Raw genomic sequence first — 24930 nt, 5'->3', positions numbered from 1 at the left:
TTAATCAATAATTTTTATTTCTAGAAGGAGTGCCAGAAGCCTTTTTCTTCTTTTCTTTTCTTTCTTTCTTTTTTTTTCACTGTATCTAATTTTATAGAAAAGCCTCTGGGATCCCCAAGTTTGAGCCAAAGAACTTAGGCCCTTCTCAACTTTTAATTTGATTAATTGGTCTGTTGCCCCAATCATTGATCAAATATCTCAGTCCATATATATATATAATATATATATTATATATATATATAATATATATATCTATCCCTATAAATACATACATTTTAAACTGGGGTAAATAAAACGGACTTGTTTGAACTTTAATTTTGGGGGGCAGTAGGTGATCTCTTTGGCCATTTGTTTTTTAACTTTACATAGTGTAGTATCAAAACCTTGTCTCTAAATCCAAAAATGTCCATTTTATTTATCTCTTTCAAAATAACCATCAAAAAAATTTACCCATTTGGGATAAGCCCCTTATCTTTTTTTTTTTTCCCCGTTAAGAAAAAAATCTTTCGACATTTTTACATTCTTTTTTCCAGTTACTCAACCTAATTAACATTAATTATTCTAAGATTTTATTAACATCTCTAAAACCATTAGTGGGAAAGGAAAAACATAAATGTAGTTTTTTAAACCAGCTTTTTTAAAATAAGTTCTTAGATTAACCATTAGATATATTTTCTACCTTTAAACTTGATTTTAATAGGTACCAATAAAATGGCTGTTTATAATGAGAGCTCTTTCAACTTTCACCAATTTAAAAGTTTTTCCAAATTAAGGGATCCATCATATGGCCATCAGTTTATATATATATAGTGATTTTAAACGAATAAGATGAAGAGGCTTTTCCAAATGAGAGTAGGGGTGCTGCCTAAATAAAATTCAAAAGTTTACTCTCCAAAAGGTAAAGCAATTCATGGTCCAGACTGATGCAACAAAGGTTAAGATGGCAAAATGCCTGAAAATTGCTACAAAGGATTGTTGAGAATCCCAATTTATTTGTGTGGCCACCATATGTACACAATACTTGTACCTTTTGCATGGCAGAGTCCAAATTTTCCATTAAAAACAAAAAGGAAACACATATATACATACATACACACACATAAAACACCCAGAGAAATATAAAACGTTTATATTTCAAGGACACAGGAAGAGAAATCCAAGTTCCCCCTAATAGGGTTTTGGTTTTTATAAGTCCAGAATCCAAAAAATGTTTTTATCAGGCCTGGTTAGTTACTTTAAGAGTGAGATTTTTTTTTAATTCCCAATTAAATTTGTAAGTTTTGTATGTATATAAACCAAACCTGGCTGGGGTATTAGTTGGAGGCTGGCAATCTATCATTTCCTTTTCTTTTTTTCCTTTTCTTTCTTCCTTTCTTTCTTTCTTTCTTTCTTTTTTTTTTTTTTTTGAAAGTTCTATTCCCCATTCTAAGGTAGGGTTGTCAGAATAAAATTGCTAGTAGGTTTTCCCGCAGGGACAACTCTGTGGCATGAAGTCTTTGCCTATACCACTCCTGCAAGTTTCTCAGTCATCTGAGAAAGCTGTTACCAGCCAGGAAGAGGGTCCCATTTTTGGAGTTGAAAAGTTCCTCATAAGAGTTTTACTTTTATTCTGAAAAATTCAATGGAGGTAACCAAATTGAGGAAAACATTAGACCAGCCTCTTACCTAACCACTCAGTCCTGACCCCAGTGTCTTTCAACATGGACCCACTCTGGATGTCTCCACTGGGTATTTTCCTGGTATCTTTCAACCAGCCCCACCTTGGATGTCTCCTAAAGATGGGTGTTTCCCGTTATCTTTCAACCAGGCCCCACCCAGTATGTCTCCACTGGGTGGGTTATTCCCCCCCAGTATCTTTCAACTGGAGGGCCAGGTACCTGGATACACCGCCAAATATAACTCAGGATTATCACCCAATATTGGAGATCCGAGAACCAAGATAGACTCACCCAAATTCATCTGGACTCCCCGAGGAGGTGGATGGGCACAAAGGGCCACTGCTGGTACCAAGGCTCCGGTTACTCGGAGAGTTCAGGTGGAGAAAGTCTGCTCTGGGTCCCTTCATGATGTCCAAAACTGTTAACTGAATTACATGTGCAGCCTAAAAGTTAAGAGTTATGTTTATTTGGCGGGAGGACTCGAGCCGGGATGACAGCTTTTCAGATCGCTCTGAGGGACTGCTCCAAAGAGGTTGGGGAGGAGCTAGGATATATAGGAGCTTTACAACAAAGACCAGGTAGTTGGAACAATAAAACATTGTTTGTTATCTAAAGAAAGCCAGGTATGTCAAGTTAAAGAGTTTAGTGATTTTCTATGTATCATTTGGGCTCACTGGATTCATTCTTTAGACAAGCACCTAGCTAACTAGGGCAAGTATCCTGTCTTTTCTTATTCTCATTCTGTTCAGAGGGCACTGTTGTGAGTGGCTGTAGAGGCTGGTCTTCAGGCCTATCATCGCTGGGGGATGGCAGCAGCCGCTGATGACTTGGTTTCAGCATTATTTGTTTACTGACATGGTTGCAGTATTTTCATTCACATTGTAGTATTTTCATTCACAGACTGATTGTGGATAATCTGGAAACTTGGAAAGGAACCGAGATAGAATTACTGCAGGTACCTTCTACTTTAATATTCCGTGTGCAAACATAAACACGGATGAAGCATACATTTGAATTTGGTGGTGTAGGGAAGGGTTTCTGCATATTACAGGAGAAGGCAAGGCAGAATTCCTCTACTTTGTTGGCAGGGATGTGGGTCCACCTGTCTTTTCTGTAGCGGTTTCTGAGAGCAGTTAATGGTAATTAACAAACATTGACAAACGGTGGCACACATTGCATTTAAGAGCTGGCCTGTGCAAACTTGTGTATTGGACAGGTGGATTGGAGAGAGATGTAGCCCAGGCCTGGGCTCAGATACAGGTTTAAATCGCCATTTCCTCACCAAAGGGCCTTGGACTAGAGTGTAACCTCCCTTAATCTGTTGGTGAATCTGTGAAATGTGCATTATAATATTCGTTTCTTCCTGGGTTTGTTGTAAGTTGTAAACAGTATTATAACATTCATGAAACACTTAACAAACAGGCACTTAGCAGTGTTCACTGTGTCTGTCCGCCCCGCTTAGCGTGTGTCATAGCCATAAAGGTAGCATGTGCCTGTTGAGGACGCACTGGTAGCCCCTTGAATAGGTTGTGAATTTGGTGATTTCCTTTAATCCTTGAAACTGTTTATGACATGGGCAGTTATTTTCATGGACAGATGAGGAATCTCAGGGTAAAGAAGACTGTGTAATTTGCCCAAAGTCAGACCATAATTTTGGGTGCTGGGGCCTCGGTTCAGCATGGGCCCCTGGGCCTTCTGCCCTCTCCGTTCAGCCCCAGAGCCAGACGTGGGGTCGCCTGTCTCCCAGCCCAGAATATCCAGTAGGCAGCAACACAAACCTGGACCTGTGCTGCTTAAGCAAAACTCCGGAGGGGAGGGAGGTACTAAGGGGGTAAATGTAAAAACAGACGACTGCAAACTGTGATCAGCTCTGAGAAGGAAAGGAATACGCCTCGCCACGCAGAGCTGGGAGCTTTCCCTTCGGGGCTGCTCTGGGGGCGTTCATCTCAGCTAAACAATCTCCGGTCTTGCACCAACGCAGGAAGGCAGGGCGCGTGTGACCAGGTTGACTTGGCCTCGTTGATCATACTCATTCCCCATTCAGCAGCAGCTCTTACGGGCACTTACCTAGTAAACAGATGTCGGCCATAATCATCACGCACTTTGCTTGGTAGTTTTATTGGCCTCACATTTGACATGAGGTAATTGAAGCTGGGGAGTTTGTTGCATGCCCGTGATTACCTTGGAAATACCCCCACTGGTCTTTCAACCTAGACTGGTGTGGCTGTTATATTCCAGCCCTGTGAATGGCATCGTGTAGCTTCTACCAAGTGGCGCAAATGACTGACATTGATTTTTCTTAATTCGTAGGAAATGGTATGTGACAATAAGAGAAAAAGGTAGTCAGAAGTTGTTTGGAAAACTAGAACAAAATCCAATTCTTCCCCAGCTGGGGAAGCGTACCCAGTGTCACTCACCCCACTCACTGCCTGGCACCTCCTCCCTTCTGTGACTCAGTGTTCAGAAGCCACTCTGAGCCTTTGAAGAACATTTTGCCTCATGACACTGTTGAGTAGGACCTGCGGCCTCTCTGTCCCTGGTTAACTCTCTCTTCAAAGCCATTTAAATTTTATGCAGGCCCCTCCGCTCAGATGTAAGACTAGCCTCTTTAAACTTCTTGATGCAGCTCCTTAGTGAAGATCTTGCGAAGGAAAACTAGCCAAAACCTGGGGGGTATGCACACAGTGACTGCAACCTCAGCACTTTGTGAAGTTCAGAATCAGAGGGGTGGGAGACTCAGGAAAGGCTTTTTAAGGTAGAAAGGGGAAAGTGAAAGGACGCAGGCTGTGTGAGACTGAAGCATCTCGGTCCCCGCTAGCAAGGCAGCTGTGTTCAGGATGGTATGTGGGGAGTACAGAGTTCTCACAAAGAAAGAAGTGGTGGGATGGGAGGGAGGACAGATAGATTCTTTACTAGGGAATGAAAAAGTGCGCTGAAAACTTCCTGGTTGAACAAGAGGACTGTGACATGATGTGCTTGTATTTTGGAGAGAAGGGTTTTGTGGGGACAGGCCTAGGAGAACGCTGTCTGGCTAGGGAGTCAGCACAACAGGGAACCACAGAGAACAGGGCCGACCTCAGGGCCCCTGCTGGGGGAGGGGCTGCCCGCCATTTTGAGCCCTGGGAGCTGCTTCTGTCCCTTAGCTGGGGCCTCAGAACTCCCTTCATATCCCAGTACTGTTGATACAAGGAAACAGATGTGGGGCATGAGAAGGGCTGTGTCCCAGGCTTTGGTTGAGCCCCTGGAATGTGCCCCACCAGACGTGGGTCCTTGGCTTCATGCAGGAAAGAATTCAAGAACAAGCCACTGTTGAGTAAAGGTAGATTTATTCACAGAGACATATTGAAAGGCAAGAGAAAGGCCACGAGGTTTTGGGTTTGGGTGCTCAGATTAAAAGTAGGTACACACTCCACAGAGAGAGTGTGGGCCTTCTCCGAAGAGGGAGAGAGAGTGGTGACCGCGAGGTGGCGCTGTGTTGCTTGTTTTCTTGGGCTTGGTTGTTTCATATGCTAATAAGTAGACTGAGCAGCCTAAGGGCAAGGGGCTGGGATTCCCAGGGAGTTGGCCATTTCCCACTCTGTGACCTTTTGTGGCTAGCCTTGGGATGGCCATGTTGCCTTGGGGCATGTTATTCACCATGTTACTATTACAATGGGTGTATAATGAAGCTCAAGCTCTGCTAGAAGTTATATCTCTTCATCCTGAGCCTCAAGGCCTATTGGGGATTGAATCCTTCACCATTTTGATGTTAATTGTTGTGGCCTTCCTTGAATGGCTGTGCTCTGCCCCCTTCCATCCTGTCTCACTGTGATGACACAGAGAGAGCAAAGGCCGGGCCCTACCCGTGCTCCTGCATTTAACAGGGGGAGGGGTGGTGTGGGCTGAGGATGACTCTGAGTGGTGAGAAGGATGTTTCAGATTTTCCCACGTGGGACATGGGGACGTGCCAGCAGCCATTCCAGATTATTCTCACGGGCATTATCGCTTGTGTCATTCATCTTTTTCTATTTTTCTTTTTTTTTCAAGTATTTAATCTAAATTTAATATCAGGTTTTTTTAGGAAAGAAATTTCTCTTTTTCTTTTCTTTGGGGCTCTTTTGGGGGGTAGGTAATTAGGTGTATTTATCTGTTCGTGGAGGCCCTGGCACTTGAACCCAGGAACCGTGCAAGCTAAGCACACGCTCTACCACTGAGCTCTACCACCCGCCCCATCATCTTTTACTTTTTGTTTTAGCTGCCAAGAATCTTACAGCTGAATTTCTAGTCGGCCTTTAACACTTACCCTAACTTCATGGCATTCATTTTTATGACTTTACCTTCCCCTGGTTTCATTATAAGTATTCCATCTCCATTTTGTCTTCACTCTCACTTTTGTCTTTTTGTTGTTATGTTTGTTAAGCTGTGTTTAAAAAAATTGTTTAATTTCTCTTTTAGCAGGAGGCTGAAAGTAAATAAGTATGTAAACAAACTTATCACACTTAAATATTTTATACTTTCTAAGCTGTTTAGTAGTTACTTAAAAACCGAATTGAATACTAAAGTGATAAAATTTTTAAATTATTTTTTAATTTTTTATAAAGGTATAGCTGATTTACAATATGATATAAGTTTCAGGTGTACAATAGTTGCACAATTTTTATTTTTATGTTCCATTAATAGTTATTGTAAAACATTGGCTATATTCCCTGTGTTGTAAGATACATCCCTGTAGCTTGTTTATGTTAGATGGAGCAGTTTGTATAAGAAAGCTGGGTAACGCAGAGTCTGGGGAGTGGCTCTGTCTAACCCATGTTCATGGTCACCCTTCCTGTCAGAGCCCAGGCCCTCACTCCTCTCTTCAGGGAAGCGAGTGGAGGCAGCCCTCATCAGCGCTGGCACCACCCTCTGAGTGGCAGTGACAACAGTGACTGTCTGTGGACATGCAAATTGTTGTTCCAGGAGCTTTACATGCATTTCTGCATTTAATAATTAAAGCCCTCCTGTGAGGAATCATTTTATGTTTTTAATGAATAATACATTTTATTTTGATTTTGATAGAATTCAAACCTCCAGAAAATGTACTGGAATAGTACAATAAACGCTTAGAGACAGTTCACCTAAAAGGGCACTATGTGCCCTTTTGTATCTGGCTTATTTTAGTATAAACTTTCAAGGTCCATCCATGTTGTAGCCTCAATCAGTAATTTATTCCTTTGGTTTGATAATATCTTTTTTTTTGTTTGTTTTTTGTCAATTTAAAAATATTTTCATTGAATTCTAGTCAGTTTATAATGTTGCATCAGTTTCTTGTGTACAGCACAACACTTCATTTATATAGGAACATACCTGTATTCATTTTCATATTCTTTTTCAACATAAGTTACTATAAGATACTAAATATATTCTCCTGTGCTATACAGTATAAACTTGCTGTTTACTCTATACATACTCAGTATCTGCAAATCTTGAACTCCCAATTTATTCCTTCCCACACCCTCTCCCCTCTGGTAACCATAGTTTGGTTTCTATGTCTCTGTGTCTGTTTCTGTTCTGTAGATAAGTTTATCTTTTTGTTTGTTTGTTTTTTCTTTTTTTGTTTTTGTTTTTTTTTTTTTTTTTTAGATTCCACATGTGAGCAATCTCATATGGTATTTTTCTCTCTCTTTCTGGGTTACTTCACTTAGAATGACATGCTCCAGGTCCATTCATGTTGCTACAAATAGCATTATTTTATTATTTTTTTATGGGTGAATAGTAGTCTATTGTACAAGTATACTACAACCTCTTTATCCATTCATCTGTCAGTGGACATTTAGGTTGTTTCCATGTCTTGCTATTGTAAATAGTGCTGCTGTGAACATTGGGGTGTAGGTGTCTTTTTGAATTAGGGTTCCTTCTGGATATGTGCCTAGGAGTGGGATTGCTGGGTCATATGGGAGGTCAATTTTTTGTCTTTTGAGGGACCTCTATACTGTTTTCTACAATCGCTCCACCAAACTGCATTCCCACCACAGTGTAGGAGGGTTCCCTATTCTCCACAGCCTCTCCAGCATTTATTGTTTGTGAACGTCTGAATGATGGCTATTCGGACTGGTGAGATGTGATATTTGATTGCAGTTTTGATTTGCATTTCTCTGATAATGATATTGAGCATTTTTTCATGTGCCTATCGGCCATTTGTATGTCTTCATTGGAGAAATGTTTCTTTAGGCCTTCTGCCCATTTTTGGATTGAGTTGTTTGTTTTTCTTTCTTATGAAGTATAAAAGCTGTTTATATATTCTGGGAATTAAGCAATTGTCAGTCTCATTTATTGCAAATATTTTCTCCCATTCCATAGGTTGTCTTTTTGTTTTGCTTACTGTTTCCTTTGCTGTGAAAAAGCTTGTAAGTTTAATTACATCCCACTTGTATATTTTTGCTTGTATTTCTATTGCTTGAGTAGACTGCTCTTGGAGAACATTGCTGAGATGTATGTCAGATGTTTTCCCTATCTTTTCTTCTAAGAGGTTTATAGTGTCTTGTCTACATGTTTAAGTCTTTAAGCCATTTTGAATTTATTTTTGTGTATGCTGTGAGGGAGTAGTCTAACTTCATTGATTTACATGCAGCTGTCCAGTTTTCCCTACACCATTTGCTGAAGAGGCTGTCTTTACTCCATTGTATGTTCTCACCTCCTTTGTCAAAGATTCAATGACCAAAAGTTTGTGGGACTATTCTTGGTAATTTTGTTTATCTGTTCATTGATGGATGGATATTGTTTGTAACCTTTGGCTACTCTGAATGATACTGCTATGAATATTGATGTGCAAGATTTTGTGAGAATATGTTTTCATTCTGTTGGCTGTACAGTTGGCCCGCCATATCTGTAGTTTCCACTTCATGGATCCAGATGGCTGATTGTAAAGGGACTCGAACATCCTTGGATTATGGAATCCAGGATGGGGGGTTCCTGAAACCAACCCCCCGAGGATACTGAGAGATGAATCTATATGTAGGAGTGGAATTGCTGAACCATATAACGCTAACCTTTTGAGGAAACACCATAATTCTCCAAAGAAGCTACACCATTGTCCCTTTCCAATGGCCGCATTTGAGGTATCTCTGCCTCCTGAACAACACTTGTTATTGTGCATGTTTTGATTATAACCATCCTGGTGGGTGTAAAATAAGATCTCATTTTCATTTTGATTTGGCTAGTGATGCTGAGCTTCTTTTCATATGCTTATTGGCCATTTGTGTATTTTATTAAATCCTTGGAAAATTTAAAAATTGGGTCGATTTTCTTTGTATTGTTCAGGTGTAAACATTTGTTATATATCCTGAATACTAGTCTCTTATTAGATACATGCTTTGTAAAATTTTTCTCCTATTCTGCAGATTGTGCTTTAACTTTAGTTCTTTTAAACATTAAAACAATTTCTTTACAGGGGAGGTAATTAGATGTATTGATTTATTTTATTTTTCTTGCTAAGCACGCACTCTATCAGTTGAGATACCCCCTTCCCCTGTCATTTCACTTTCTTGATGATGTCCTCTGTAACAAAAAGGTTTTAATTTTGATGAAGTCCAGTTTATCTGCTTTTTTCTTCTATCACTTGTGCTCTTGGTATTGTATCTAGGAAACCAAAGCCTATCCTAGGACCACAAAGATTTATACTGTGTCTTCTTTTAGAAAGTTTATAGGTTTAGTTTTTACGTTTCTGTCAGTGATCCATTTTGAATTAATTTTTATTTGTTATATAAAATATGGGGGTCCAGATTCCAGATTCATTCTTTTGCCTGCAGATACCCAGTTTTCCCTGCACCATTTGTTGAATAGACTATTCTTTCAATGGAGTGTTGTTGGCACCCATATGGAAAACTGACTGTAAATGTAAGTTTTTCCCCCCTGGGATTTTATTGTGTCTCATAGATTTATTTATCCAAACTTATGCCAGTACCATACTGACTTGAGTACTATAGCTTTTTAGTACCCTTTAAAGTGAGTCCTCCCACTTTGCTCTGCTTCTTCAAGATTGCTTTGGCTGTCCTGGGCCCCTTTCACTTCCATATGAATTTTAGGATAAGTTTTTCAATTTTTGCAAAGAAGTCAGCTGGAATTTTGATAGGGATTCCACTGAATTTGTAAATCACTTTGGGGAGTCTTAACATTTTTAACAATATTGTCTACCATTCCATCAACATGGGATATGTTCCATATATGTAGATCTTTTAAAATTTTTTGGTGATATTTCAAAATATTCAATGTACAAATCTTGTAAATTTTTGTTAAATGTATCTCTCATTTTATTTTTAATGCTGTTGTAAATGGAAAGGCTGAGCTTCTTGAGGGTAGGACTATATATCAATTTGTTTATTTCTAGGATTCCTACGCAGCAAATTCCCTAGGTTTATATTTGCTACATAAATCTATCCACAACTCTTCCCACCCCCGTGTTATAAGAAACAAAGACCCAGGTTAAGCTACCTGAACAACTATGTGGAAGTGAGAAATGAGACCCTTGGGTGGAGCTTTGTGCAGATGATACTGAGAGCTTATTTAGGATGGCTTCATCTTAATTTCTTTTAAACAAAACTTTCGGTGTAGTCAGATACATTAAGAACATGCCCTTTTGATGTGCAGAGGAGCTCAGACTATTATTTTCAAATAATTTCTAGAGAGAGTGTTGTACTTGAAATCTAATTTGCATCAATCTTTGAAGATTTATGTTTCAGGAGCTTTGACTAAAGAACACCTGTCTTTATTCATTAGTGACAATTAAATGCTCAAGCAACATGTAATAGTGTGAGAAACTGCCCCCGCCCCGTAGTGCTGGGTGGCTGCAGCTGCAACTGGAGTCAGCGCTTACCTTTCCCAGTATGCTTGTGCTGATCTGCTCAAAGCTGTTCGTCCAACAGTGTGTCTGTAGTCTGTTGGACATAGCCATAAAACATTGAGTTAAGGTTGCTGGAATGCATTATATTCTTATTAATATTAAGTAAGCACATATTGAGTGCTTACTCTATGTTGGGAATTGTCCCTCAGCCTCACATGAATATTATTTCTCTTAAAACCTCACATATTTCCTTGTTATTCTCACTTTACAGATAAGGAGACTGATAATTAGGTCTTCTCTCTTTTGGGTGGAGCTCATTATCAATGACGGGAAGTTGTAAGGAAGAAGATATAGATTCATCCTGAGAAAACATTTTTTCTGAGAGTCAGCAGTGAAGAGGGTGGACACTGAAGAAGGTGATCATTGTTCGATTGAGACGAGCCCCGGGTTGTACGGAGTCAGCATCCCTGTCCTGGACTCGGCCAGTGTAGAGCTGCTTGGTGGGTGAGGCGGCGAGGCCGAGCAGGGAACGCGGATGCCCGGCCGTTGGGCTGTGCTCAGGCCTGGTGGGGCTTTCTCCTAAGGGCAGTGGGCCGTCATTGACAGATTTTAAGTAGGGGAGTGGGGTGCTCTTGTAGATCACTTTTGTCTTGTAGAATGCTTAGAAACATTTAGAAGGCTCGGCAGGAGGTGATGTGATGAGTCAGATTAGGGTGGCTGCCAGGTGTAGGAGTGTAGAATTTTCAAGTGGTTTTCAGTCCCAGTTTTGTGGCTCAGTAGCCGTGTCACTTTGGATGATGCATTCAAGGAAGAGAAACAATTTATCTAATCAATAAAAGCAGTGATGTACCGACCTCCCAGGACTGCTGTGGAGATCCAGTGAGATAACGTGTGCACAGTGTGCAGCGTGGTACCCAGCACAGAGTCAGTGCTGAGTGAGTGCCAGTGAGTATCTGGTAGGACAGGTGTGGGTGGTGGGACTCGGTGACTGAGGAAATCTGGGCCCTGAAGGAGGGGTCCAGTCACATCTGTGAGTAATGGGCCTGAGCTGGGAGAGGCAGAGAGACCTTGCCCCCCAACCAGGGGCCCTGGGCAGGATGGCTATGGGAGGAGCACCGTGAAGTCAGCTCTTTGCAGGTGGAGTTGGAGGTGCCCTTGAGACATCTAAGTGCAGTGTCACGAGCTCAAAGTGGAGGTCTGGGCCCAGGCTGTGAATTTTCCTATAATCTTAATCCCTGAGGACACCGAGGTATTGATCACTGAACGTGAAGACATACTTTACAGGACAAGTGAATAGTAGTATCATCTCTGTCATCAAAGCTCACGTCTCTTTATTCATCACCCACTTTGCTAATTGGGTACTTACAGAGGTCACTTCACCACCCTCCCCTGGGCTCAAGCTCCACAGTAAAGAGCTGGTGAGCCTCCCTCCTTTCCAGAAGATGACACATTTTGCTGGTAGCCTTCTGTACCTCGCCAGACTTAGAATTTTAGTTTGTTAATTTAATTCTATTTTCTGTTAGCCATCTCCTGACAAAAGAGTCCTTTTACCTCATGGTCATATTTCAATTAGCTGTTACTGAGAATTGCTGATCTGATCCATAGAGTAAGTACTATATTAACCTTGTAGAGTATTTATCATTTTTTCTGACTTTGCCCTTTAATTTTGTATGCCCCTTCTCTATCCTATTTGGGGCCTTATTTTTTTTTAATTAAAAGATGTCTGTTTGCAGTTAAGAAAACAAAAGAAAAAATACACATGATAGCTAAACTTAGAAAATATCTAGTGTGTTTTCTGTCTCGGCAATGGAGGGTTGTAGAAACTTGTGAAAACCTTCATTACACAAGTTTCTTAAAATGCGGATTAAGAAATAAAACTTTCCTTCCTCATCTTTCAAGCTGCACAGCTAATTTTCAAGAAAGTGAGGGGAAATCCTCAGAAGCCAAGACAAACCAGAAAGCAGGGATTCAGGGTGATACATGAGCCTTAGAAGCCCTGAGGTTATTGTTGGCTCCTGTACCGAGTTTCAGTTGCCTTGACAGTAGGGCAGGAGGTGAGCCCGAAGCCTCTCACACTGGGAGTTGGATGACTGATCATATGTAAGGCCAAGCCCATCCCGAGAAGCATGGTTTACTAAAGGGTGAACTAGGAAAAAAAAATTCCTCAAGGCAAGACAGTAAGGAAAGTCAATTTTGTTGGAAGAGGGGAAAAATAATAAATCCAAAGTAAGGATATAGTTTAAAGCTCTTCTGGCATGAGAGTGACCACAAAATCCTGGCAGAGAAGAACAGCTACTCCTGGAATGAGAAGCTGTGGTTTGAGTGAACCAGTGAGCAGCCATTCCGAAAAAGGCCTCCAGAGTCTTGTGGATCAAGATACTGGACGGCAAACACCTCTCTTCCAAGGTCTCTTTCAAATAACCGGAAATGTTTTAAAGGAAAGAAGCCATAATCATAGTTCTATTTATTAACATTACTATATGCTAGGAATTCAGAGGTGACTATGGAGTTGACTCCTCATTTATGGACCTTACTTTCTCTTTGGGGAGAAAAACTGACATAGTTGGGGAGCTTGGTAGAGGGAGGTGTTAGTCTGTTACAATTAGCCAGGAGAGGAGATTAAGAAAGCAGTGAAGGGTGGGTGAACTTTTTAGCTGAGGACAGACAGTCTTGTTCAGTTGGCTTTTAATTGCAGGCTCAATGAGCTGTCACTGGAGGGAATAGATCTTACGGAGGATGGACTTAGCTCAGGCCTCTTTAGAATGGACAAGTGAAACTGGAGAAATACAGTCAAATCTGTGCAGACATTAAAGTTCACTTGAACGTGCTGTAACCCTGAGCCAAAGATAGGACAAATATGCAGCACTTCTTAAGGACAGAGGAGTGGTTTCTAAGGTTCTCCAAGAATGAATCCCAGGGAACCGGGATGGCCAGTTGTCAAACTGTGACTTTGATCTTTGGACGGTGTACCCACCAAGGGTATTGGCCTTTTATAGGTTTCCATTTCTCTTTAATACATGTCAGGTGATGAGGACGTGGGCACAAGTATTTGACACCTTGTCGAGGCGACTTTGGTTACCTGCCTAGAAGCACGGGCACAGCTATGGCTGCGTCATACATCTTGCCTCCCAACCCATTCCCCGGCTCAGTGATCACGGCAGAGTGGTTCCTTGTTGACCTGTCCATCTCCTCTGTGACATCATAACCCATGAAAAGACCGGAGTGTATTAACTTGGCTTTGTTAAAGTCAAAGGAACATATCTAATATGGAGTCAGATTTGTCCTTTCCTATTTCAGTAGTGTCATGGAGAAGGCAGTTTGGGCAGCTTTTTGTAGGGCCCTGGAGGCTTTCTCTATCAGCCTCTGGGCGCCTTTATTGAAAACCCTTCATAGCTGTCTGGCGTGCTGTAAAACCACTCTGCCTGTTTTGCCCTGAAGATGTTTTCAGTTTATAACTCATCTCTACTCCTTGGAAAACAACTCAATAAAAACTCAGTTGGTTTTCCACCAGCCATGGGCAGGGGTGGGGGATAACTTGTTATTATTTCATAAAATAAAATAACAATAATAATAATAATAAATACTAATAATAAAAGAAGTCTTAAAACAGCACTGTGCACATTGGAGAGAGTCAGTAAATGCTTCCTGGCTTAAGTCAAAAGTGATGACTCAGTGATTCCATGGCTGCTGTATTTACTAAGCTAATTACTCCTTTGCTCCATTACACATTTTTTTTAAGTGAAAAAGAAATACATGCAAATGGTTAAAAAAAATTCAAACAGAGCACAAAAATACACAAGTGAAAGAAGTTTATCCTCATCCTCTGTTCTTCCAGCCCTCCCTGGAGATGCCACTGTTTACTATCCTTTGGGTGCTTTTCCAGATATGGTATGCACATTCTCACCTATGTATGTAAATTCTTTAAAGTTTTAGTTATTTTTAACTTAAAGGTATTTAAATCCTCAAGTGGCTTCTGCCCAGGTAATAGAACAGAACAAATCTGACTCCATATTAGATATTTTCATTTGACTTTAACCCTATGCTCTGTCTCCTAGGCTTCATCTTGCTTGTAAAACAGTGTTGCCTAGAGCCTGAAATATACAGGAGAGCCTATTCTGAAGGCTCTGACCTTTAAGGATATTTAATACTTTTTCATTCATAAAAAGATAACAAATTACAGAATAGAAAATAACGTTTCTTTTGTTGGAGGTTTACAGAGATTTGACCCAGGCAGATAGCTGCAAGAACAAAGGATTCTAACAAGAAGGAATTCCTACACCAGGAAGATTACAACAACCAAGCACGTAGGAAAGGACCCTGAATTCTGACTTGGGGAGATGGTTTTCCAGGACATTAGTTTGCCATCTAGGTCTACAGAAACTTGCTATTCCTTGCCCCAATACCTGGTCTCCCAACTTATTGGCCTGTCCTGCACTGAGGAGAATGAATTTGGACTCGGTAACACTCCTATCTACCTAGCAAGCTGGGCACTGGAACTGAGTGTTATGGAAACAACAGGCCAGCCAAGAAACAAGCACCACTGGGAGGGTTGGAGTACTCAGATTTATTATGCCGGCGGGCTCAGAGGGGATTCTGCTCCGAAGTTCTGAGCACCTCCAAGACATGCACATGACGTTTTAAAGGGTTAATTACAAGTAAGGGGTATTAGCCAATAAGGCTCAGACAACAAAAAGCAAGGAATCAGTACACTGGAGCTTATCAACTTGTAATAGATCACGTTACTGACACCTGTTGAGCTTGCATTTACGAGTTAGCTTGTTAGTCCAGTAAACTGACACTAAACTTCAGATTTACGAGTTAGCCCAGCAGAATTTAGATCAGTAAACCGACACTTATCACACTTAGATTTGTGACTTAGCTTGTTAGCCCAGCTGGGCTTTTCCTTTACATGAGGATAGCTCTCCCACACCCAGGGAACTACTGTGAGCCCTTGATGGTTCCACTAGGTTGGGGTGTGGTTTACCCAGGAGGGATGGGGACTGTGCACCAACACTCAGGCAGTCTGCTCTGCCTGGGGCTCTGATCTTGTACCACCCCGCTCCCCGCCAGCCCAACACCTGGGAGAGTGGAACTAAGGCAGAGATCATGCCTGCCTGTTTCCCAGCGTGTAAAAGGGGAATATGTACTCTTCCCAAGGTAGTTCTGAGCGACAACACCTGCGGGTTCTTGGTTCCCAGAGCAACAGAAAACCAAGCTCTGCGTAGGGGCAACGGGTGTGATAACCATAGGGGTTCTGCAGAAGCATCGGATGGAGGGCTGGATCAGAAAGGTAAAACATGAGCTGCTGGCCTTGAAGTGTTACAGAATGGTACAGAGACAGGACTGCCGCCTCCTTCGGGGTGTCCCCAGAGGTAGAGCTATTTCTCTCCATCTCTGCAATGACCCTCCCCTCTCCAGATCCCTCCCTTTTCTCTGCTCTTCCTGTCCATCTGTCTCCCTCCACTTTCCCCCTCCTCTCCTCCCCCTCCCATCTTCTCCCTCCCTCGCTGTCCCACCTTCTCTCGCAGAACCCAGAGTGGATCGCTGGCCATCCTGCGCATGGGCAGTCGGTGCCAGCTGGACCACGGGTTGGAAGCTCCAGTTCCGAGCCGGGGATCGGCCCCAAAGGCTTCTTAGCTCTGTCGACCGGTAGGCCTTTAGCTCCTGCCGGGGGGCCGGGGCCTCTGGCTGTGGAAGTGCAAGGTGGGGGGCTCCCGGGAAAGGGGTGAAAGGGGTCAGGCGGCTGCGGGAGGGCGGTCGGCATGTCACAGCCCCCAGGGCGCCAGTCAGCCTGTGTTCAGCTGAATTCCTCGGGCCAGAACCCTCTGCCCGCGCCACCTACCCCGGCGTCCCGGCCACACCTGTCCATGGCCAGGTGTGCACCTGCAGCCTCTCATCCAGCCGGGCTCCCCTCAGTCCGCGGCTGGCGACCCCTTCCCCTCTCCCGCCCTCAAGTCCTCTTCTCCCGGGCTGCCTCTCCTCAGCCGCCGTCCCGTCCCCGCCCCTGGGCGGCCTGTGTCCCGGGTGGGCGGGGTCTGCGGACCCGGACAGGGGCGGGCGGCTGGGGCTGGGGCTGGCCTTCAAGCGGGGCTGCAGCCCGCGTTTCCACACCCCCCCCCCCCGGTTTCCCTGCCCCGCGACCCCGGGGCTGCCCTGCTTTTCCTTTCCTGCTCCCTGAGGACAAGCTCAGCGGCGTGGGCGCTGCTCCCTGGGCTGAGAGCCTCCTGCTGTAAAGCCCAGCTTCTGGTGGAGTCGGGAAAGTGGATCCTCAGTGCTGAGCAAGCTTCTGTCTCCTCCCTCAGTGTTTCTGCCCCAGGTAAGTACCTTGAACACTTTCAGGTGTTATGATGGCGGTGCTTGTTGATGTCACGTGTTTTTATAGTGCCAGGGATTACAGTGTTGAAAGCAGGGCTTGGTTCAGTTAAAAATGAGCTAAAGGCATGAGGCTGTGACATGCTTCTTCCTTCCCTCTCCCAGGGTGAAAATTGTGACCGTCGATTTTAAAAAGATAGTTACAGTCCCTAACTAGCCCAGCCCAGCTAGGGTGCGTTAACAGGAACAGCACCACCAGAGGCGTTGGAGACCCAGGGACATTGCAGTCCTAAAGAGCTCCTGGCACAGTTTGGTTGGTTTTGGTTTTTTGTTTTTCTTAAATCGTGGGGCAGACTAGTAGTATAGAGGGAAAAATAATTCTCAAGAAATATTTTTTCATATAACAGCTTTATTGTGATACTGTTCACACACCATGAAGTCCATCCATTTAAATGGTACAATTCAGCAACTTTTAGCATATTCACAGTTGTGCAATAATTATTATTCCAGAACGTTTTCATCACTTCAGAAAGAACAGTGGAAATGAATGACCTATCCACCCCTCCCCAGTGGTGGTTCTAAAGAAGTTTCTTGGCTGTTCCTGACCATAAATTAACTTGTTACATTCCATGAAAGGTCTGGTAGGAATTCTAATCAGAATTGCATTGAATCTGTCTATCAAAACAGGAAGAATAAATGTCTTAGTGGCATAAACTTCTTCTACCCATGAATATATCTGGGACCGTATCTTTTCATCTCTCCAGAGCCTGGCCCATGGGAAGTCCTCACTAATTGTTGGACTTGTGAATGATGAGATTCTATACATCGTTAGTTGCTACTGTAGCCTTTCACAGAAGAGAAAAGTAACCTCAGTGAAGCCAAGTGACTCTCTGATGGTCAGAAAGGGTGACAGTCAGTGCTGGAGTGATCCAGTGGACTTGGTGCTTGCAACCAGGATTCTCCAGCACCTACAGCTAAGGGGATTACAGTATTCTTTTTTTTTTTCTTAATGGTGTTGCTTTTATTTTTACTTATTTTTTTAATTTATTTTTTATTGAAGTGTAGTCAATTTACAATGTTAGTTTCAGGTGTACAGCAGAGATTCAGTTATAAACATATGCATATGTATATACATATGTTTTAGATTGTTTTTAGCACAACTCATTACAAGAAATTGAATATAGTTCCCTGTGCTCTATAGTAGGTCCTTGTCATTTATTTTATATTTATTAATGTGTATCTGTTAATCTCCCCTTTCCTGCCTGCTAAGCACAGTTTGCTTTCTATGTCCATGAGTCCATTTCTAGCAGCACCGTTTTTCCTAGTAATATATGCTCTTTGGCTGCTTTCAGTTTCAGTAATTCCATCTTATCTGTGAGCGCTTTTCTTCTGGTGGCCTTTATGTGGTTTGCACACGTGGTAATAGAGATCTGTATTTGGGAGAACTCCAGGACTAGTGTAGTCCCTGGTACAGAATGCCCACTGAGTTGATGCTTGAACTGGGAAAAAAACATAGTAAATGTTGGAATTTCCACTATGGTTGAGACTTCCAGGTTTCTGTAACCTGTTTATACCACCTTATTATTGGCTGCCCCCATACTGGGTAATTTGGTGGAATTTCATGGTATGGTGGTGTAGAGACAGGGCCTTGTATGCTTCTTCTCTTTCCGTTTTCTAACACTCATTCTCCTGGGCCTTCCAGATCCTCCCCCAGCAGTGCCCAGGGCTGGCTTGATGCTGCGCTGAAGCAATATTTGTTAATAAGGCCCTTTCCTCATCTCTTGTGACCCTCCGTTTCTTTCTCTGCATAATGAGTACTTACACTAGATAAGTGTTTTCAGTTTCTTTTAAAGCCATGTTTCCTTTGAGAAACAGAAAATGCAAATCTCTCCTCACATCCCAACACTTTAGATTTTGTTACGTCCTGCAAGGAGTGACATAGCTCTTTGTGGAAAATTGATGTGGTTGTGATTCCAGGTGGCACAGAAAAGACTCTTCAGAGATTTATTTCAGGGAGAGGGCAGAAAAGGGGCAGTATGTCACACTTTCTAGTGTGAGCACTGGAGCAGGGGCTTGGATTTAAATATGGTGTCTTTTGTGGCCTCTCTTTAATCTTGTACAATGTGACAAACCTCTCTACCTCAGTTTCTTGATGTGTCAATTTGGGGTGATAATATTTTAAGGCTTTTGTGAAACATTATACACATAATCTATTTGTGTCTCAGTAGAAACAAGACCTGCAAGGGATTCAGGAATTTAAAAAAAAAAAAATCTTGCCCATAGCACTATGTCGCTGTGTATTTTAAATATCCTGGAGGGTGATGGTTGAGTCTAAAGTCCATCGTGGGACAGGTGGCCCATAGTTCTCTATGCCCCAGATTGCCCCCTCCTCCCCAGTCCTCTTCCTCAGTCCAGGATGAAGTTCCCTAGTAGATTTACACAGAGGTCTTGTGGAAATGGCTTTTCATTTTATTGTTTCACCAAGAAGGGCTGCCATCATGATCTCTGTGGTCAGGTTTTGAAGGGCTGCCATCATGATGTCTAGTCAGGTGAAGGCTATGCAATTGGGAGTTTCTATTTAATAAAAAGAAAAAAATTACAAGTAGAAAATTAGAACAAGGGTGGTGACAGGGGCTCTTGGAAGTGAGCACCATTAGCTTTGTTAACTTCAGGTGCAGTGGCCTCTTGCCACGAGGACCCAACCTCTTTCTCTGAAGTTGGAGGGACCAGTGGGTTCAGTGGGAATGTTAACTGAGTGTATCTTATGTGCTGGGCATTGTCCTATTTTTTCTGTGTGTTCCTTTTTTTAGACAGTGAGCTCATTTAACCTCAATAGCCTCTTTAAAAAAGTAGAAGTTTTATTTTGTGATATAATGTATATTCCCATGTAGTTGTAAGAGATAATATGGAGAGGGCCTATGGACCCTTTGCCCAGTTTTCCTTAATGGTTCCATCTTGCAAAGTTGGGGTACGATTCATTACTGACTCACTAACAATTTGAGGTTTGTGTTATTGCCCTCATTTCTATTCACGATTAAACTGGGGCTTAGAGAAGCACACAGGCCTGCCCAGGTCACCCACATGGTTAGTGAAGAGACGGGTGGAACGTGGGTTTGGGATTTCCAAGCAGTACCATTATGATGGTCTGTGGCAGGGAGCAGCATTCACTTTGCTTGTTTATTCATTCATTCAACAAACATTTATTGAGTAACCTCTGTGGGTCAGATGCTTTCATAGGGTTATCTGATTCTTCAGCAGTACTGAGAATCAGGTAATATTTACTTTTTTTTAAATGTGAGAAAATTAGCTCTGAGAGGTTATAACCCCCCGATGGAAATATAGCTCATAAAGGAGGGATAGTAAATTTGTAGTCACCCCTTTTTATGCAGGTGGTACCCTAGGCATTTTACATTTGCAAACTTCCGTAATCCAGATATATTCTTGTAAGGCAAGGATTTTTTTTTTTTAATTGAAGTATAGTCAAGTTTACAATGTTGTGTCAATTGCAAGGTGTTTTTTGAATTTTGAATTAAAAAGTATTTTTTGAGGAGGGTAATTAGGTTTATTTATTTGTTTCATTTATTAAAATGAGGTACTGGGACCTCGTACATGATAAGCACGTGCTCTACCACTGAACTGTACCCTCCTCCCCAAGGCAAGTTTTCTTATCCATTATTCTGCAGTTTAGGAGTTCAAATAAATTGGAATTGAAATCCAGATCTTTTGCTCCTACTGTTGTCCTTTTCTTTATATTCTGCTGAAGGGGGTTGCGGAAAGCAGTTCCTTTTTTCATTTCTTTATTCCGCATTTTTGAGCAGTGACTTTGCATCAGGGCCTTGCTAGGTGCTTGGAAACAGAAAACAAGAAATGACCCTTCTGTGCAGGGGCAGGAATCCTAGACCAAAAGCTGGGTAATGTGATCCGAGCTACGGTAGCCAAGTGCAGGCTCTGAAGGACAAACTGTACCCCTGGATTTGCTTGTGCTTCCCCTGCCTTCTGGCTGGTACACACCAGGTCACCGCAACCCAGAGGCGCCCACAGCCCACAGCACAATATTTACCTCGATCTCCTCTCCCCTCTCGGCAGGCCCTGCAACATGAGCATCCCTGACTACGTGCAGTGTGCTGAGGACTATGAGACTGTTCCCGTGGTGGTCAAACCAGTGGGGATCATCTCAGAGGAGAATTTCTTTTGCATCTATAAACGAATCTCCTTGGTGAGCCAGATCAGCCCGTGCAGATCCCAGGGCGCACTCTGTATGCACTACAGGCACCACTATGCGCCCAAGAATGGATGGAGTGGCTTCCAGACCCACCGCACGGTCGTGGGCCTTGTCACCATTACCGACTGACTCTCGGCCAAGGCCTTCGAGAAGCTCCACGTGCAGAGGAGCCGTATGGCACCACGCTTAATGACTCTAAGCTCTTTGTCTTTGTGCTGCATGGGGAGGTAGCCAAGCAGCCGTGCACCGACATGTCCTTCAATCTATGAGGACTACAGGGTGGTGGAGAAGAGGATTGAGGACTTCACTGAGTCACTCTTCATCTTGCTCAAGTCCAAGTTGCTGGATGGAGCCCCTGACAAGACTGGGAACAAGATCCCACTCCTCTGCATACCGTTTGAGAAGGGGGAATTCATGGGACTGGACACCGACAGCAGGTAAGTTTACCTGGAGGCCAGTCCACCCTGGCTGTGTGCCGGAGTTCTTCTCTCCATCCAGAAAGGGATCAGCACGGAATAGGACTGTCTTGTAGCCAAGGCGGGAGGGAGGTGCAGCCCGCCGTTTTACAGACATTTAAAAGTGAATCCGCCTTTGTTTCAGAGAGATCCTTTTAGTGTTAGTGTAGACACTTACTCCTGCTTTTCAGCCAGGACCCTGGTGGGACCCCTGGAGTTGCTGTTCAATAGAGTAGCCACAGCCACTGATCCTAGGAGCACTGGGGAGGAGGCTGGTCTGAGCTGAGATGTGCTGTAGTTCAAATGCACATGAGACGCTGAGGCTTGTCTACTAAAAGCATATAAACTATCTTGTTACTTCCTATATTGATTACATGTCAAAATGATAGTATTTTACATACAGTAGATTATGTAAGATATGTTCTTAAAATCAGTTTCTAGTACTTGTTTTTTGTTTGTTGCTTTGTTTCTTTGTTTACCATTTTAAATGTGGCAACTGGGAAACTTTCTTTACATGGCTCTCATTTCATTTCTGTTGGGCAGCCTTTCCTGGGAGAGTCTCATCCCTTTGCTTATAGATGAGATGCTGAATCCCGAGAGGCAGAACGAGGCGCTGGTTGAGCTGGCTTGGAGCCAGTGTCTCCTGCCTCCCAGGCTCAGCACCTGTTCGGCTCAGGCCCTCTCTTCCTGCCCGATAGCCAGCATGCCATGTTAGGACATCAGAAACACCGCCAAGTACCTCCGAATGAACTCCTTATGCAGGGAAAGGCGTATCACGGAGTATGGGAAAGAGCAGAGAAATGTTCATCCTCACTTTGTCCCTGTGATTAAGTCAACGGCCCCACTTTGCCTCGGAATTACAGACGAGCTCTTCTGGGCTGCCTAACCCTCCAACTTCTGCTCTGTTTCCCCGTGTATCTATTGTGCTGTCCCTCGGGCAGAAGAGGGTGAGATGCCTTTGCTGAGAGGTGGTCTCCCTTTGCTGGGGAGAGTGAGAGAATCTGTGTAACCCCGGCCTACGGCCTCGGCCCTTGAGTCTGGAGAGGGCTCATGGCGGTCCCACAGGTGACGGTTGGAGGACCTGGCAAGTGCTGCCAGCCCCGCTGTGGAGGCGGTGCTCTGTGATTCTTGAACTTAACTAAGATCAGATTCTACTTTCTGGTTGTTGGTAAGTTGGAGGAGAAGATGCCAGAGAATTGATTAAAAGAAAGTCCAGACTAACCCTGTGAGTGAGAGGCACAGGGGGCCCGAGTCCCAACTGTGTGTGGTGCCTGGCGGGCTCTGGATGAATTTTCTGTTCCTCCTGGACATACCTCTATGACTTTAGTAAGGGGTGAGACATTTAGTGGCCATGATCTGTATTTGTCCTCGCAGGGCCCTGTGATCTACACGCCCGCACCCCCTTCTGTTCCTTGGGGATGAGGTGGCAGGTTTAGGTGCTTGGGCACTGCTGTGGGCCCAGCTGCCAGCACCGGGCTACACCGAGGCTGGCTCCGTTCACCTCACATGTCACCTCCTGCTGAGACCCAGGCGTCAGTCAAGGTAGGTGCATCGGTGCAACGTAAGCAGGGACCATGTTCTCCCCCTGGACAGAATGGTGGTTGAGCAGTTGAAGCCTGGAGCCCTGCCCCAGCCCCATTGCCAGTGCCTCCTCTTTTGTCATAGGAGGCACTTGTGACATTTTTGCTCAGCAACTGCTTGGTTCTGAATCTGCAGACCCACCAGAGAATGCCAGCTTGATTTGCCTTTTGAAGTCTGCCCTTGGGATTTGGCGGAGTAGCTGGATGTGTGCTTAGCCCATAGTGTTGACACTGTCACCATTGTTTACCCAGAACCTCGTGTACCAGGCATGGCTCTCGGCATCAAAATACAGCAGTGCATTAAACTCCCTCCTGGTGGATCTGTCTGTTTTGGTACCATAAGGGCTCAGCCAGCATCTGAATGTCAGTGAGATAACGCGGCCAGTGAGCTCGGGTCAAGCACGTTCTCCTCCAGTCACTTTTACTCCATTGTTGCTTTTACTATTCCACAGTCATTAATTTTTAAAACAACGCTTTGGTGCAGGAGCAGAGACTAATTCTCTCCTGCTACTCTCGTTGGGAGTAAAACTGTCCAGCCTGTAATGCGACCACATTTTGTGGCTTAAAAGCTGCCTAGACGCATGTATGTGGAGTTTTGGTTAGGGGCGCTGACCACGTTGGGGTCCCCAAGCAGCATCGCTCCCCTCAGGCCCCTGCCTTCCCTGGAGCAGGAGGTGAGGGTGGGTCTCACTGTCCCCGCGTCCCTGGCCTCACACACTCACGTAAATTCTTGTACATGCTGTCAAAGTCATTTTTGTTCTTGTGTGTTTCTAATTTTCGCCTGTTCCTCTTTTCCTTTTTCTTTATTCCTTTTTCTCTTGTACAGCGCAATTGCGTCTGAAAAGGTGGCTGTGCATATCCTGCATTGGAAATAGCTAGGTCGCCCTCCGTGCTGTCTCTGTCGCTTTAAAAAGCAGAAACTTTTCAGCTGCCTTGATCCATGCATTATCCTAGTCATCTTGTTATTTTCTAATTTTTTGGAATATTTGCTTGGTTAGCACATCACCCACTGGTGTTTGATACATGTTAAAACCTTTGCTTTGAGGAACCTGTTTGGTCCTCCTTATATTTGGTGACAAATGCACCCTTATTCAATTAGTTAGATTGTTTTGAAGAAGTGAGATGCGAATTGATTTAGGCGGCTGTTGAGGGATTCTTTTCGTGGTGTATTTAAACTTGTCAAGTCAAAGTCTGCAGCATCTTGCTCGATTCCTGCTTTTACACAAACGTGCTCAGCACGCAGTTCCTGGCTGTCTCTGTGTGACGTGCGTGACAGCGCTTCCTGACCGGCGGTCACTGGTGAGGAAGTGGCAGGCTTGGGGGTGAGCAGCTGCAGGGGACACTGTTGGAGGAATCAGTCACCGTTTGGTTATTTAATTTTTTTTTTTTTGCATTCAACTTCCCCATGCCATTTACTTTACTTTGTCTTCATAAAGGGGCAGAAGTGGGTCTAAAATCCATGCCACTCTTTTGTTCCCTTTACGAGGCTGGTTTTTCTGAGTATCAGGACAACATGGCCTTCTCCTAAGTAGCTGGCTCACATGGATCTGGTGGACACAGGGACTGTTAAAGGGACCGTAGCTTCCACTCTGCTCCAGTCAGTGGGCATTCAGAGCCGGGTCTGTGGTTTGCCTCAGCAGCCATGCAGGCCTCCCTGCACCGGCCTTTACTTTTAACCCATGTTGGCAGTAAATAGCTGACTCCGTGTTTGTTGCAGCTGACGTCCCCCACTGACGGCCGTGTCGTTAGTTTGCGGTAGTGAGTCTCCAACCCCCAGTAAGCCATGAAAGAAGATGCTTTGGCCGATCTAAGACTTTGGATTCTCACCCCCACCCTTGTTCATCTCACCTGGAGGAAGAGTTTGGCCACCACCATCATGCTGATCATGAGGCCTTGTTTCTCCTTT

The 24930-nt window shown here is 43.8% G+C and overlaps 2 long non-coding RNA genes across 5 annotated transcripts in view; both read left to right on the top strand.

Annotated features, from left to right (window-relative positions):
* LOC135318535 (uncharacterized) overlaps positions 1 to 16094 on the top strand; it is a 60144-nt gene extending 44050 nt beyond the window's left edge. For both annotated transcript variants that reach the window (XR_010376676.1, XR_010376677.1), the window contains one exon: positions 15874 to 16094. This is a non-coding gene — a long non-coding RNA (uncharacterized LOC135318535). The remainder of the gene's footprint in view (positions 1 to 15873) is intronic.
* A 120-nt stretch (positions 16095 to 16214) lies between these two features.
* LOC135318534 (uncharacterized) overlaps positions 16215 to 24930 on the top strand; it is a 61123-nt gene continuing 52407 nt past the window's right edge. For all 3 annotated transcript variants that reach the window (XR_010376675.1, XR_010376673.1, XR_010376674.1), the window contains exons 1-2: positions 16215 to 16771; positions 20854 to 21426. This is a non-coding gene — a long non-coding RNA (uncharacterized LOC135318534). The remainder of the gene's footprint in view (positions 16772 to 20853; positions 21427 to 24930) is intronic.

Source organism: Camelus dromedarius, chromosome 18, assembly GCF_036321535.1.
Source record: "Camelus dromedarius isolate mCamDro1 chromosome 18, mCamDro1.pat, whole genome shotgun sequence".
Taxonomy (NCBI): domain Eukaryota; kingdom Metazoa; phylum Chordata; class Mammalia; order Artiodactyla; family Camelidae; genus Camelus; species Camelus dromedarius.
The sequence above is the reverse complement of the archived record's forward strand: the minus strand, read 5'-3'. Positions and strand labels throughout refer to the sequence as shown.